The sequence below is a fragment of the Psittacula echo genome, assembly GCF_963264785.1.
Source record: "Psittacula echo genome assembly, contig: SCAFFOLD_74, whole genome shotgun sequence".
Lineage (NCBI taxonomy): Eukaryota > Metazoa > Chordata > Aves > Psittaciformes > Psittacidae > Psittacula > Psittacula echo.
The window spans coordinates 91,195-103,489 of NW_027664199.1; the positions used below are offsets into that span (position 1 = coordinate 91,195).

The following is a 12,295-nucleotide window of genomic DNA, read 5'->3' on the forward strand; positions in this document are numbered from 1 at the left end:
GTTTGTTAGGGAAAAAACAGGTTTGGTTAAGATGTTGCTGGTTTGTATTCAACCCTAAAGGTTTGCTGGGAACAGGAACCTACCTGAATGTCAACTTCAGGAAGCAGCTTAAACTCTTCATTCAGGAAGCAGATTATATTCTAGTCTTCGGGATGCTTTCAATGCAGGAGAACTTGTAGGGCTGTTAAAAGCTGGTGCAGGGAGGCAGCCAGCATGGGATGGGGGGTTGTGGAGGCAGCAGCTTTTGAACCTCCTCAGGATGCTGAACCCGTACAAGTCTTGCATCTTGAGTTGTGCCTTTTGGCTTTCTCCTAGGGGTTTTTAGACGTGTGTGTGAGTTGCCGTTGTGATAGACGTTAAAGAGTTGAAAGTTTCCTCAAAGGTCACTCTGAAGTCGTGTTTGATTCTGTCGCTTACAGGAGAACAAGGATGCTGCTGCTGTGTGGTACTCCAGCCCTGAGCCCCGTGGGATTATCCAGCCTCACAGCTCAGTGGAGATCCCGTTCACACTGGAAGTCCAGGTGACGGGAAAGCAGGACACCGTTGCTCGTGTTGCGGTGTTTGGGAGTGAAGAATCCCCACTGGTGAGTGCTGGGGCAGACGCGTGCCTTTGTGCCTCTCGTCTTGGTGGGGTGTAAAGCGCACAGGAGTTCTTCCAGGGAAAATGATCTGTGGCTGTTGTCTACAAGGAAAGGGGATTCATGGCATAAGCAACACTAATGCCTGGAGAAGAGGGAGGCTGGTATCCGCTTAGGTGGTGTGCCTGGCACTTCCATGTGTCAGTATGGAAGTGTCTGACACAGCATTTATTTACGGGTATGTGAGACAGGATAACAAGCCTAATCTGAAACCCAGAGCAGTCCCTGGCTCTTGTACTCTGCTGTGTTTGTTACAGCTGAACTGGAACTGCTGCTTCATTAGAACTTGTGTTGAGGAGCAGGCAGGGATACCCTGAACCCTGCTACAGCGAGCGCTGTCTTGGAAATGGTGCCGAAGGGATGTTCTCTCCAGAGCTGGAATGCAGCTTTGTCCATCATGTCAGGTCCATCATGTGTGAGCAGCATCCATCCGTCAGATCTCCTGGCCAAAAGCCCCACCGAGGACACCAGAGTCTCCACACCGCTTGCATCTGGAGCAGAGAGTCTCTGGTTGTCCACCAAGCTTGGAAGTGGATGAGGCAAAGCCTTCCTGGGCTGAAGCCTGCTAAAAGAAGTTGTTTGCAACAGCAGCAATGACAACAGAATGTAGACAAGGGGATGGTGTCTGTAGTCTCCTGGCTTCATGTGGCTGAAACTGAGAACAAATCCAGCTAATGAAACTTGAAAATGATACTGACTTTTGAAGCAGCGGTTTGAAAATGTCTTGTCAGATCTTGGAGCATGAAAGAGGATATCAGAGGATTGCTGGGAACCTTAAGCTTTCCGCAACGGAAAATAAGGCTGACATTTTGAAAGTGCTTGTAGGGATTTAAACTTTTGTTAACGTGAAGGGAAATGCTGCTACTAAACCCCCTGGATGCCGCCAAGTATCTCCACTCCACCCTGTTGTGGATATGCGTGTAAACCAGTCAACAGGAAGGCCAGGCAGTGCTGGTGGTCTGAAGTTTGACCACAGTTGCTCTTATGAGCACCTTCTATTTATATAGAAGGAACATTCCCCTTGAAGAGGAAAGTTTCTCCCCACTAGAATAACCAGTTGTTTAACTGTGAGCTGCTTTTTAACTACTGGTTTCTTGCACAGCTTTTACCCTTGGGCAAACAGTTTGTAGTTTCAAAGTTCACCTTAACTTAATCCTTTTGATGTGGAGGTGAACATGTCAATCTTTTGCCCAAAGGGTGAGCATTTCAGCTGGAGGATCGTGGCTGTCCCTAAAGACGCGACACATGGGACTGAGTGACCCTGTGCCCCGTCAGTCCATCCTCAAGGCGCTGCTCTTGTGCTCGGCTGCTGCTCGCAGCCAGCAAATGCTGGTCAAAACCTGGCTGGGTGTTGCCTGCACAGATGGGAGTTTCTGGGTGTTAATTTTCTCTAGGTCTGCCTTATGGCTTGAGTGCAGCTTCAGGAGTTCCCCGGTAGCTGACTCCTCCAGAGCTTTCTGGGCCAGCAGAACAGCCGCTGTCCTGTTACGCATCCTGTGCTGGTGGCAAATCCTAATGTATGGATCATCTGGTGCAAACCCGAGCTCAGGGGAGTGGCTGCCGTATATTGCAGAAAGCAAGATATTACAGCATCTGAGGCTGGTTTGGGTTGGAAGGGACCTCAAAGCTCATCCAGTTCAAACTCCCTGCCACGGGCAGGGACGCTTTCCACTAAACCTGGTAGCTCCAAGCCACATCCAAGCTGGCCTTGAACAGTGCCAGGGATGGGGCAGCCATAGTTCCTCTGGGCAGCCTGTGCCGGCCATAGCTCTTCTGGGCAACCTGTGCCAGAGCCTCACCACCCCTCACAGGGAAGAACTTCTTCCCAGGATCCCATCTTGATCTCCCCCCTGCCAAGTGAGAGCCATTCTTCCTTGTTCTGTCCCCACAGGCCCTTACCCAAAGCCCCTCTCCAGGTTTCTTGTTGGCCCCTTTAGGCACTAGAAGCTGCTTTAAGGTCTCCCCAGAGCCTTCTCTTCTTCAGGCTCTACGAGCCTGGTTAAGCTTTGGGGTGTTTGGAGCTGAGGAAATCCAGCCAGACTGGATAAATTCTCATTGGTTTTAGTGATGTGAGAAGGGGGTTTAGCAAAAGGATCCACATTCCTCCTCCACTAGTCTGTGCCACTTCTGCAGGAACAAACTTCTGGGTCTCAGGCTGTCAACAGAAAAAAATAGTGCGCAATGATGCCATTAATAATTAATGTCTCAATGCAATAACTAACTAATACCAGGAATGCAGACAAGCACAAATGAGAGGCAACTAACTCGCATGGTCTCTGCTCTGAAGAGCTTTGCTTCCAGCCTGTGCTGGTTTTCACAGGAGAAGCTTTGGGAAGGTTGAAGACGTTCCTGTGCAGTGTGGCTGTGCAGCCGCAGCTATCAGAGATGGTGGTTTATGGCATGATGGAGCAGTACAAGGAGCAGATGTAGGCACAGGGTAGAGGAGGGAGAGCTGACAGCATGGAGGAGGTGTGAAAAGCATGCATGGGAGATGAGGGTTCTGTGTCCCCTCATAATGGGATCTTGTGGCTTTCAGATCCGCAGGGACCACTCCAGGTGCCACCTTTGCTCCAGCCTTCCTGTTTCAGCCTCACAACACCGACAGCTTCAAAGAGTCAGAACTGCCCCAGCCTACGAGCAACCTTAGAGCTGTCCAGTCATTCTAAACTCTCCGTGTTGTTTTTTCTCTCTCCTGCCTGGCTCCTGGAGCAGACAATCCATTTATTGAGCACTGGAGAAGGACCGGTTGTCCACGTGCACCCAAGTGAGATAAATTTTGGCAGCATCCAAGTTCTGCAAGATGCTTCCCGAAGCCTCCACCTGTCCAATCAGTCCGTCATCCCTGCATCCTTCTCGGCAAAGATGGTAAGTGTCGCTGGGGCTGTTTGCCAGTGCAAGTGACTGGCCCATAGCAGCCTGTGACTGGATTATTTATTTCTATGCGACATTTCCACATCACTGTCTGAGAGAGAAGGCAAGCTGTTCCATCCCAGTGCAGCAAGAGGAGCCTGGCTCTGGGGGCAGTTGTCGCTGGGGCACCCGTCAGTAAAACAGAGTTTGCAGAGCTGTTTGAGCAGAAAGGAGTTCATTTCTGCAAGTTCTCCCTTTTATTTTGTGGAGGGCGTTTAGCTGTGAGAGTCTGTTTTTTGGAACTGAGAGGTCTGTCCTCAAGGTGCTTACAGTGAAGTGGGTTTCGCAGCTCCTGGGGGTCAAACCAGCTGTGTTGTTGCCCAGAAGTAGACTTGTAAGGGCTGCGTACCTACAGAGCCTGTGGGCTCCGTAACATTGTAGAGCATGTGGCTGCAGACAGAGGCTGTTTAATTCCTGGAGGCCGCATGGTGGAAAAGGCTGCGGAGCAGAAGGAGGTTGTGGGATCCTCTGACAGGGGCTGATGCGGCCAGGAAGGGCTCATGTGCTGGGGCTGGGGGGTGCTCCCCACCAGAGGGGAGTCTGTGAGGGGCTTCAGAGGAGGTTTGTTCTTCTGCAGGCTGGGTTGTTGAAGTTCTGGAGCTGCTTCACGCAGGCGTGTCGCTGGGGACTTGGTTGTGTCTGCGCATGAAGCATCCAGCAGTGCGTGAGAGCACGGGCTCAGCCCCCTGGGCAAGGAGGAGGGGGCTGAATTTCTCTCCTGCTGCTTTTCCTGCTGTTTTGGGGGTTAAATATAGAACCTCGAAGCAGGAGATTCCCAGGGCAGGTTTCTTTGTCTGCACCATACAAATCTGCTTTCCATCTCTGCAAAGAGCAAGCACCCCAGTGCCCTCAGCAGCTGCCTCCTTCAGTGCCCTTTCTAACTTGCTGGTAACCAAAGCAATTGTTAACTCTGCTCGTCAGGGGAAACCAAAGATGTCCTATTGTGCTGTGCCTATTGGCAACTGAATTACAGAGGATTAGAAGTCTTCAAGGCAGCTGTGTTTCTAGAAGCAAGCTGAGAGCTTTTCCCAAAGGAATAGCAGGAGGAGTCTGGTTATTAAACGTTGTGGTTGGCAGCAGCTGGCCAAGCCATACCCATGTCCTGGAGAGCTGTGATGTGCAGAGTGGTGTCCCTGGTCTCCCCAGCGTGTCAGGGCTGGCAGATGCGATCATGGAGGGGTGAGCTGTGGACAGGGAACACAAATGGAGAAAAGCTCTGCCCCTTGATTCCGTAAAACATCCCCTTGATGGTGCTCGGGCAGAGGCTAAACCACAGTGGTCCTCATGCTTGTGCTGAGGAGCCAGGGGGAGGCCGGTTGGTGGTGGGAGCATGTAGCCAGCCTCAGGCTCTGATCTCCACTTCCTGCAGGGCTCAGGGTGCTTTTGGGCTGTTTCCTGCCACTGGCTGTTTGTGTGGATAAGGAGCAGCTTTGAAATGAAGAAGAGAGGTTCCCCCCCACCGGGAATGATGAACCACCTGGGAGAAGGCTCTGCACCCAGCTGGTGCAGGAGGGGGTTTATTTCCCCTTCATGAGCAGCCCTACGAGGGCAATGGGTCAGCCTGACAAGGTGGGAATGGTGTTGTTAGAGCTACGGCTTTTGCTAGAGCTGTGGCTTGATCAAACGCAGCTGCATTTGTAATGTGGAGTTCTGCTTCCTCTGTCACTTGTGCAAGGCCAGAGTGACCAGATCACTTCAATGAATCATCTGTAAGAAGCTTCAAGAGAACTGATTGTGGTGTCTCCGCAGTCATCCCTCAGGGCAGCTATCTGCCCCTTCCTCCCTCTCTCCTTCCCTCCCTCCCTCCCTCCTGCCCTCCATCCATCAAATGCACACTGGTGTCCATTGTAACCAAATTGTGGAAGCTTTTATTCACGATGGACGTCTGTGCTGGGATAAGATTCTGATTGTCGTGGTGAACTTCTGAAGTGACGGATCCCAACCCTTAGTGGTTACTCAGGAGCTCTGACGTCCAATAGTACAAGAAGCTCCTGCAGGGTCAGAAATAGCTACTGTCTTTGTGTATCCAGTGCATACAGCTATGGCATCGTTTTCCGGTGCACTCAAGGATAAGCAAGTAGCAGAGATGTTGCCCGAGGTTGGGTATTTGTCTTGAAAGTGGGGGGATTTTGTAGCGTGGCTCCAAGAGGTTTCTTGTCTCTGGGACACAGGCTGGATTGGGTGCAGGCAGAAGCTGACCTAGAAACCCGAGAGAATGTGTCTGGGCAGAGCCCTGTGGCCCTGGCAGGTGTCCTGTTCAGCACTGCACTGTGCTGCCCCTTTGCGCCAGAGCAGATGCTGAGTGAAAGAATGAGGAGAGGATGCAAATCCTCCTCCCCTGGCATGGGCTGTTGGCCTGGCCGGGCCCAGCAGGGCTCTGCTGGGTCACCCCAGGGAGTTGAAGGTCCGGCTCCGTCGAGACCGCCATCCTCATTCCTCAGAAATAGTTTCTGGGGTACAATTTTCTGCCCGGCTTGTTGCCAAGCTTTGATAAATGAGCTTTGTCAGGGAGCAGCCTCGCAGATTCACCTTTGGAGCAGAGCGCTCAGGGCTCCTTTCCAAGCGAGCTGCCCTGTGTCAGCATGAATCAGAGAGGTTGTACATGAATGTCAGTGGAGTCTTCACACCCACTGGCTTGGTGTGAACGTGTTGGCTGGGCAGCCCTTGGCTGGTGGCAGCCAGGTCCGTGGTTTCCATCCTAAATGAGTGTTTGGTTGTCTTCCAGGCTGGCGAAAACTCGTGCTGGAGTATTGGACCCAGTCAGGGAGTGATCCCTGCCATGGCCGAGGTGTCTCTGGCTGTGACTGCAAACTTGGATGCCATGGAGCAATTCAAGGACGAGGTGGTGCTGTTCATTGAGAACAGTCGTTCCTACGTCATCCCTGTCCAGGCTGTTGGCGTTGGCACCACGATTGTCATTGAGAAACCCTTTGGCCCGGAGCTCAACCTGGGGCCCTGCTTCAGGTAGGGAATCTCTCGGCTCCTGCTTCCCCATGGGCTCAGCAAGGAGGAGGTCTGCTGCAGTCCCTCAAGCTTCTTGAGTGCTCAAGGTCCTGGCTCTGCTTCCCTGAAGCCACAGGGATTCCTTTAGAAACATTTTCTGGCCATTGGAAAGTCGTTAGGTGCTCTGAAAAGCCACCAAGCTGGAGACCAGTTGCTAAATTGTTGCTGAGTTGTCTTTAGTCATAATCCATTTATTTCCTCACTTTATCAAACAAAGATTTGGAGGAAAGGAGCAGGTCCTGGAAGCCTCCATCTGGGAAATGCTGCCTTACAAGTATAAACGTGTTTGTCTTTGCAGTGATGTTGCTCGCTTTCCCATTCCCTCTGGAGTATCATCTCCCAGCAGCAGCAAGCCTGGGCAGTAGCTTGTTAGCAGCTCCTCGACTGAATGAATGGTGCCGGTTTATTTCCCCTGTGCCCGGGAGCCCTGGAGGAGCAGCAGAATTTCTTTGCCCTGTGTCACCCCCCAGTTGGCTCCTTTACCCCACTCCGTGCCCGGTTGCTCTTTATTAGACATGGTGGCGCTTTCCTGGTTTCTCCTGCCTGCTTCCCAAGGCACGGGCAAGCGAGGCTGGATACAGGACCAGGTCTGGAAGGGAGAGGAAGTGTGGAAGTCTGCTGAGGTGGAGTGGGATAAATGAAGAGTCTTAATTGAAATTGCTGAGCTGGAAGGAGAAGATTCACTGGTCCCAATGTGTGTGTCTGAAACCAGGCATGTTCTTAAAGACAGGAGGAAAAAGTGCTGTTTGCCTTGTGGTGGAGACCTCCTCAGACAAGAAGAACAGTCTTCTTGGGGTGCCTCTTCCTTTCTCTGGCTGCAAAGAGGGTCCGTGGTGCTGCGATACCTGAATTCTTGGGGTAGAGAGAGCAGGTTAATCCTACCTCACGTACTTGGGATAGATTTGGAGAGGTAAAATACGCACCCACGAGCCACCCCTATAAGCAGGGACATTGCAGGGAGGTTGGTGCTTGTCCAGAGTTTGCTGTGCTCAGTGCAGCCACAAGCTGGCTGCACAATGGAGGAGACAGTGTCCATGTGATTCATGTAGCTGTCTTCTGCCCCCCTTTATGTGTTTGCCTGCGGGCTCAGTTTGGAGCTGCTGCCATTGCTGTCTGCTGCAGAGCTGCCACCAAAGGGTGGCAGGCTGGGGGCGATGAGAGTTGGATGCTCCCTAAGGGATGCCTCAGGGGCATGAACGACAGCTCCCAGGGGGAAGGTGGAATGGCAGCGAGGCTGTTCCTCCACCCACTTGCATCTAGGGCAGGCTGTTCATGAAGCTCGTCCTTGCTGGGTGCAAGCAGAGCAGCTGCTGGATGGTGACAACCCTAGGGGCAACCAAGGTCTGTCTTTTGGTGAAGCTTTGCGCTCGGTCAGCCTTCTTGGAGGTGGTTTTGTTGCCGAGTGTGCAGTCAGGTCGTGCCCTCAGGGTGCTGAAGCTGGGTGACCGCTGGCAAATAGCAGCTCCCCTGCCAATTTGTGTCTCTGCTTCTCCTCTAGCCTGGATCCCTGCTGTTACCGCTTCAAGATGACAAACAAAGGACGACGCACCCATCTGCTGTATTGGAGCACAGAAGGTGGCACCACACTTCAGCGGCGCAATCATCTCCCTCCCATCAGTAACACCAAGGGCAAGGTTTCCTCCTGCAGCCCCGTGTTTACGCTTCAGCCGCTGAAGGCAGAGCTGATGCCCGGCCAGGCAGCGGAGATAGTGCTGGAAGGCTCCTGCAGCACCCCCCAGGTGAGCTCCCTCCCATCGGGGCATTTCTGCAGCCCCTTGACATTTGCCTGAGGAAATGAGCAAGTGCTTTTGAGAACCTGGTTTCCTGTCACAAGTTACCATGGCAGCACCAGTTGCTTTCCGTGCTCGCCACCATCAGTTGCTGAGGCTTTCTGAGTTCCATGGCTACCGTAAAGCCAACTTGGTGGTAGCAAAACATGGCCGGAAGGATCTGTCGCCCCAGGCTCTGTCCAGCCTGGCCTTGAACACTGCCAGGGATGGAGGATTCACCACTGCTTTGGCAACCTGTGCCAGTGCCTCACCATCCTGACATTAAAGAACCTCTTCCTTCTTTCTAACCTGAACTTCCCCTCTTTGAGTTTAAATCCATTAGCCCTTGTCCTGTTGCTGCAGTCCTTGAAGAAGAGTCCCTGTCCGGCGTCCTTGTAGGCCCCCTTCAGATAGTGGAAGGCTGCTCTGAGGTCTCCACGCAGTTTCTCTTCTCCAGGCTGAACAGCCCCAGTTTTCTCAGCTGGCCTTAAAGTTACAGGGAGAGTGGGAGCCCAGGCAGAAAGTAACTAAAGAAATGGCAAGTTGTCTGTGTGGGGAAGCAGCGAGTGAAACAAAGCACCCAGGAAGGTAGGGAGCGTCTGGGAGCAGCACTGATTTTCCTCTGTAGACAAACACGGGCTGGGAGCTTGTCTGGCACGGAGAGCGGGACGAGAGAAATGAACCCGGTGTGCCAGCTGTAATGATCCGAATGACGTTTGTCCACATGGGAAACTGTTCCAGGGATCATCAGAACTGACAGCTTGACTTGGCGTCAGTATTTCCATCACCGCTCGCCCCAGTCCCTCAGCCAGCCCCAGTGTCCCGAGGGCAGGCAGGTCTTGCAGCACCCTTGGGTGCCAGCTCAGAGGGGCAGATTTCAGCAGGATCACTGAGTGTTCTCCTCCCTGGACCCTTCTTTCTGGGGGAAATCCAGCTCTGCAGAGGAGCTGCCATCTGAGCCCGGTGTGCATTCCGTGGCTCCAGGAGCACTGGGCACAAGTGTTTAAGTGAATGAGGAGTAAATCTGCATTAAGCTCCTGCTGCTACTAGAGTTTGAGAGGTGTTTTAAAGGATTGCCTCGGTGGTAGCTTGAGGAAGACTTGATTTCTCAGCTGGTTGGCTCCGATGGGACTGTCCCTATGCAGTCCTGAGCCCATAAGGCTTTGCTGAAGAGGGAAGAAGGTACCAGAAAGGAAACAAAGTGGTCAGGCCACTGGTGTGGGTGTCTTGCCTGGAAAGCCAAATGGGCATCTGTGAGCTCGACTGTGGCTACCTGGCTCCTGCAGTCCACGCCAAGATGCTGGGATTGGGTTTTCCACCTTCCCTGGGTCTTGAGAACTTCATACTCTTGGGGTTGGTTAGAAGCCGAAGACCCTGCGTTGCACGTGCAGCAGAGATGATTCTGAAGTCTGTAGGCTCTGAGGAGGAGTTGGGTTGTGGTGTGCATCAGAGGGAAGAGAGAGGAATAAAGGGAGGAATGTGGGGAAGTGAAAGCATGAAGAATCAGGAAAGGAGTCTTGAATGGAAGAGCATCCAGCTTAAGTAGAGGGTTTTCATGCCAAGTGGAAGACATCTCTTTCCTGGGGAGGTTTGGTTTAAAGCCAGCTCTAGGAGGACACAGTACATCCTAGGAAGGCAGGCTGGCTGTTTGGGGTTTTCCCACGGATCCCTTCCACTAAATTTCCAAGGGAGGATTTGCTGGCCTTGATCCTTCTCTCACCTGTTTCCCTTCATACAGTCTGATTTGTTTTTTTTAATGAGTTCCTAGAGCTTTCGGTAAGCATTTTGCTTGTCAGTGGGACAAACGAAACCAATAATCATTTGGGGCAGGGATTGTTCTGACAGCTGTAGGCAGCACAAGACTCCTGAGGGCCTTTTGTGGTGGTTGGGTTGTAACATCAGGAACATGTGAGTACAGAAGGAAGAGGATGCAGCATATAAAGAAGAGAGGGCTCCTGAGGAGACCAGTGGCTGTAACTTCCTGCAGTAATGGGGTCTGTGGGTGGGTGGCTCACAAATGCAGTGTGTTTTCTGGACACCCTGATAACACCCCCTGGGTGCCGTGTGACTCGCATGCAGGTGGTGAAGGAGAAGCTGCTGTGTCACGCCATCGTGGGCAAGGAGGGAGTGAAGAATCTGATCATGCAGGTGGACGTCACGTGCGAATTCATTGCTCCTGCTCTGCAAATATCCACCAGAGAAATCACTTTCCGGGTGGAGAAGGTGAGCCTCTGGACTGCATCCTGGCACTGACTGGTGTGGCTGGTGTGTGCCTGTGTCCAAAGGAGGAAGGGAAGCCGAGAAAACCTGAGATTCGTGTCAACTGCTCAAGCTGATGAGGGCAAACTGGCATCTCTTGTGTCCCTTTGCCTTCCCTGCTGTCGGTATGGATGCTACCTCTTTGCCTTTCCCAAGCCTCACCTTCTTCAAATGACCCACGAGTGCCCTTCAGCTGAGCTCATCAAGCTCAGCTGGCCCTCAGTGATGAGAGCACCAGTGCAAAGTGTGTGCCCTTTAGTCTCCGGATCCGGACTCCTGCATCATCTTTCCCCCTCGCGCGAGGTGTCTGAAAAAGAGCAGATAGTTCATGATTTAGTTTCTGTGGTTTCAGGTCTCTCCTCCAGTTCCCAGGCTTCCAGAGAAGCACAAATCCTGTGAGCAGGCAGTTCACATCTCATCAGAAGCTTTTCAGCTCCCCCTGCTGTCTGCCTGTGGTCTGCTTGATGCCACATGCTCCCATGTATTGAGTGCTGCGACACTGCAGGAGTTGGATGTCAGTACATCCAGACTTAGTTTCCCAAACACTGTCTAGTTTAGCTAAACCATGCAGGAAGCCCGGAGCAATGCATGGAGAGGAAGAAACAGCTTAGGCTGAGCTTAGCTTTGAGGCTGCAACATCTTGTTGCTGGAGCAGGGGCAGCGGGTTGCAGCCAGACTGTTGAGGTTTGGAGCCATCTGCATGTGCCCGTGAATGTTCAAAGCTGAGCTCGGGCTGCTGCAGGCTGTCCGCTGCGGGCCCTGTTGTGCTTGCTGGTCTCCTCTGAGCAGCACCACTGCTTTACGGGCTTGACAGAGCTGATAAGGTGGTAAGAAACTACTGTATGTGAGTGGAAATGGCCTTGTGCCTTGTGCCTGTGTGTCCTGTCTGCCCAGGAGAGGACACACAACTGGAGCCAGACTGGGTTCACTTCCTGTTTTGGATGTTGTTGAAGAAGCTGCCTCCTCTGGGGGCCCGCTCCCTCATCTGTACACGAGACTGTTTCCCTGTCCTCTGGGGGATGCTGTGGGTTCTAAACGTGAAAGCTTCTGATACAGTTGGAGGAAAAACTTTCCAGAGGGGTAGAAACCGATCAAAAGAGTAAATAGAGATGGATGCGCTTTGGGGGCTGGAAAATTTGAAACGCATCTGAAGGGGAGGAGGTCCATGGCCACTTGAGGTTCACTTTTTCTTGTCTCCTGTTTCTGTAGCACCCAGGTGATGTCCTGACTCTTCAGTACAAGCCTCTCTCTTTAAAGAACATGTGCTCCCTGCCCCTCAGCGTGGTCCTTGCCTTAGAGCAGCCCTTCTCCATCTGCACTGCGAACCAGCAGCCTCTCCCTGCAGATGCTCAGGTGAGCAGCCCTGGACCTTCTTGCTGCTGGGCTTTGAAGAGGGGTGACCGTGGTGGTGTGTCTGTGTTGGGAGGTCCTCCAGCAGGGAAGTGTGTTCTGTAGAGTCTGCAGTAAACTGACCCGAGCTAAATCAGATGTAAAAGAAGCTGCTGAAGGGAACAGAATGTCACCTGAATCGGGAAGAGATGTTCTGGCTTGAAGAGAGGAGGAGGAGGGAGCAGGTAACTAGGTCTGGGCAAGCTGTAGGAAAGGTATCTCCTGGGAAGCATCCCAGCTCTCTAGCAGCCATCCTCAGATAAGCTGGGGAACAGCTTGCTCTCTTTGAGGGCAGCCCTGCCTTTGGGAAGGCTGAGGTAGGCTTCT

General features: G+C 52.5%; 1 long non-coding RNA gene across 1 annotated transcript; it reads left to right on the forward strand.

Moving 5' to 3' along the window:
* Nucleotides 1-497: 497 nt before the first annotated feature.
* LOC308232680 lies at nt 498-8,242 on the forward strand. The gene is made up of 3 exons (XR_013958859.1): nt 498-584; nt 3,351-3,503; nt 8,050-8,242. It is a non-coding gene; the product is annotated as an uncharacterized lncRNA (long non-coding RNA).
* The last annotated feature ends 4,053 nt before the right edge of the window (nt 8,243-12,295 follow it).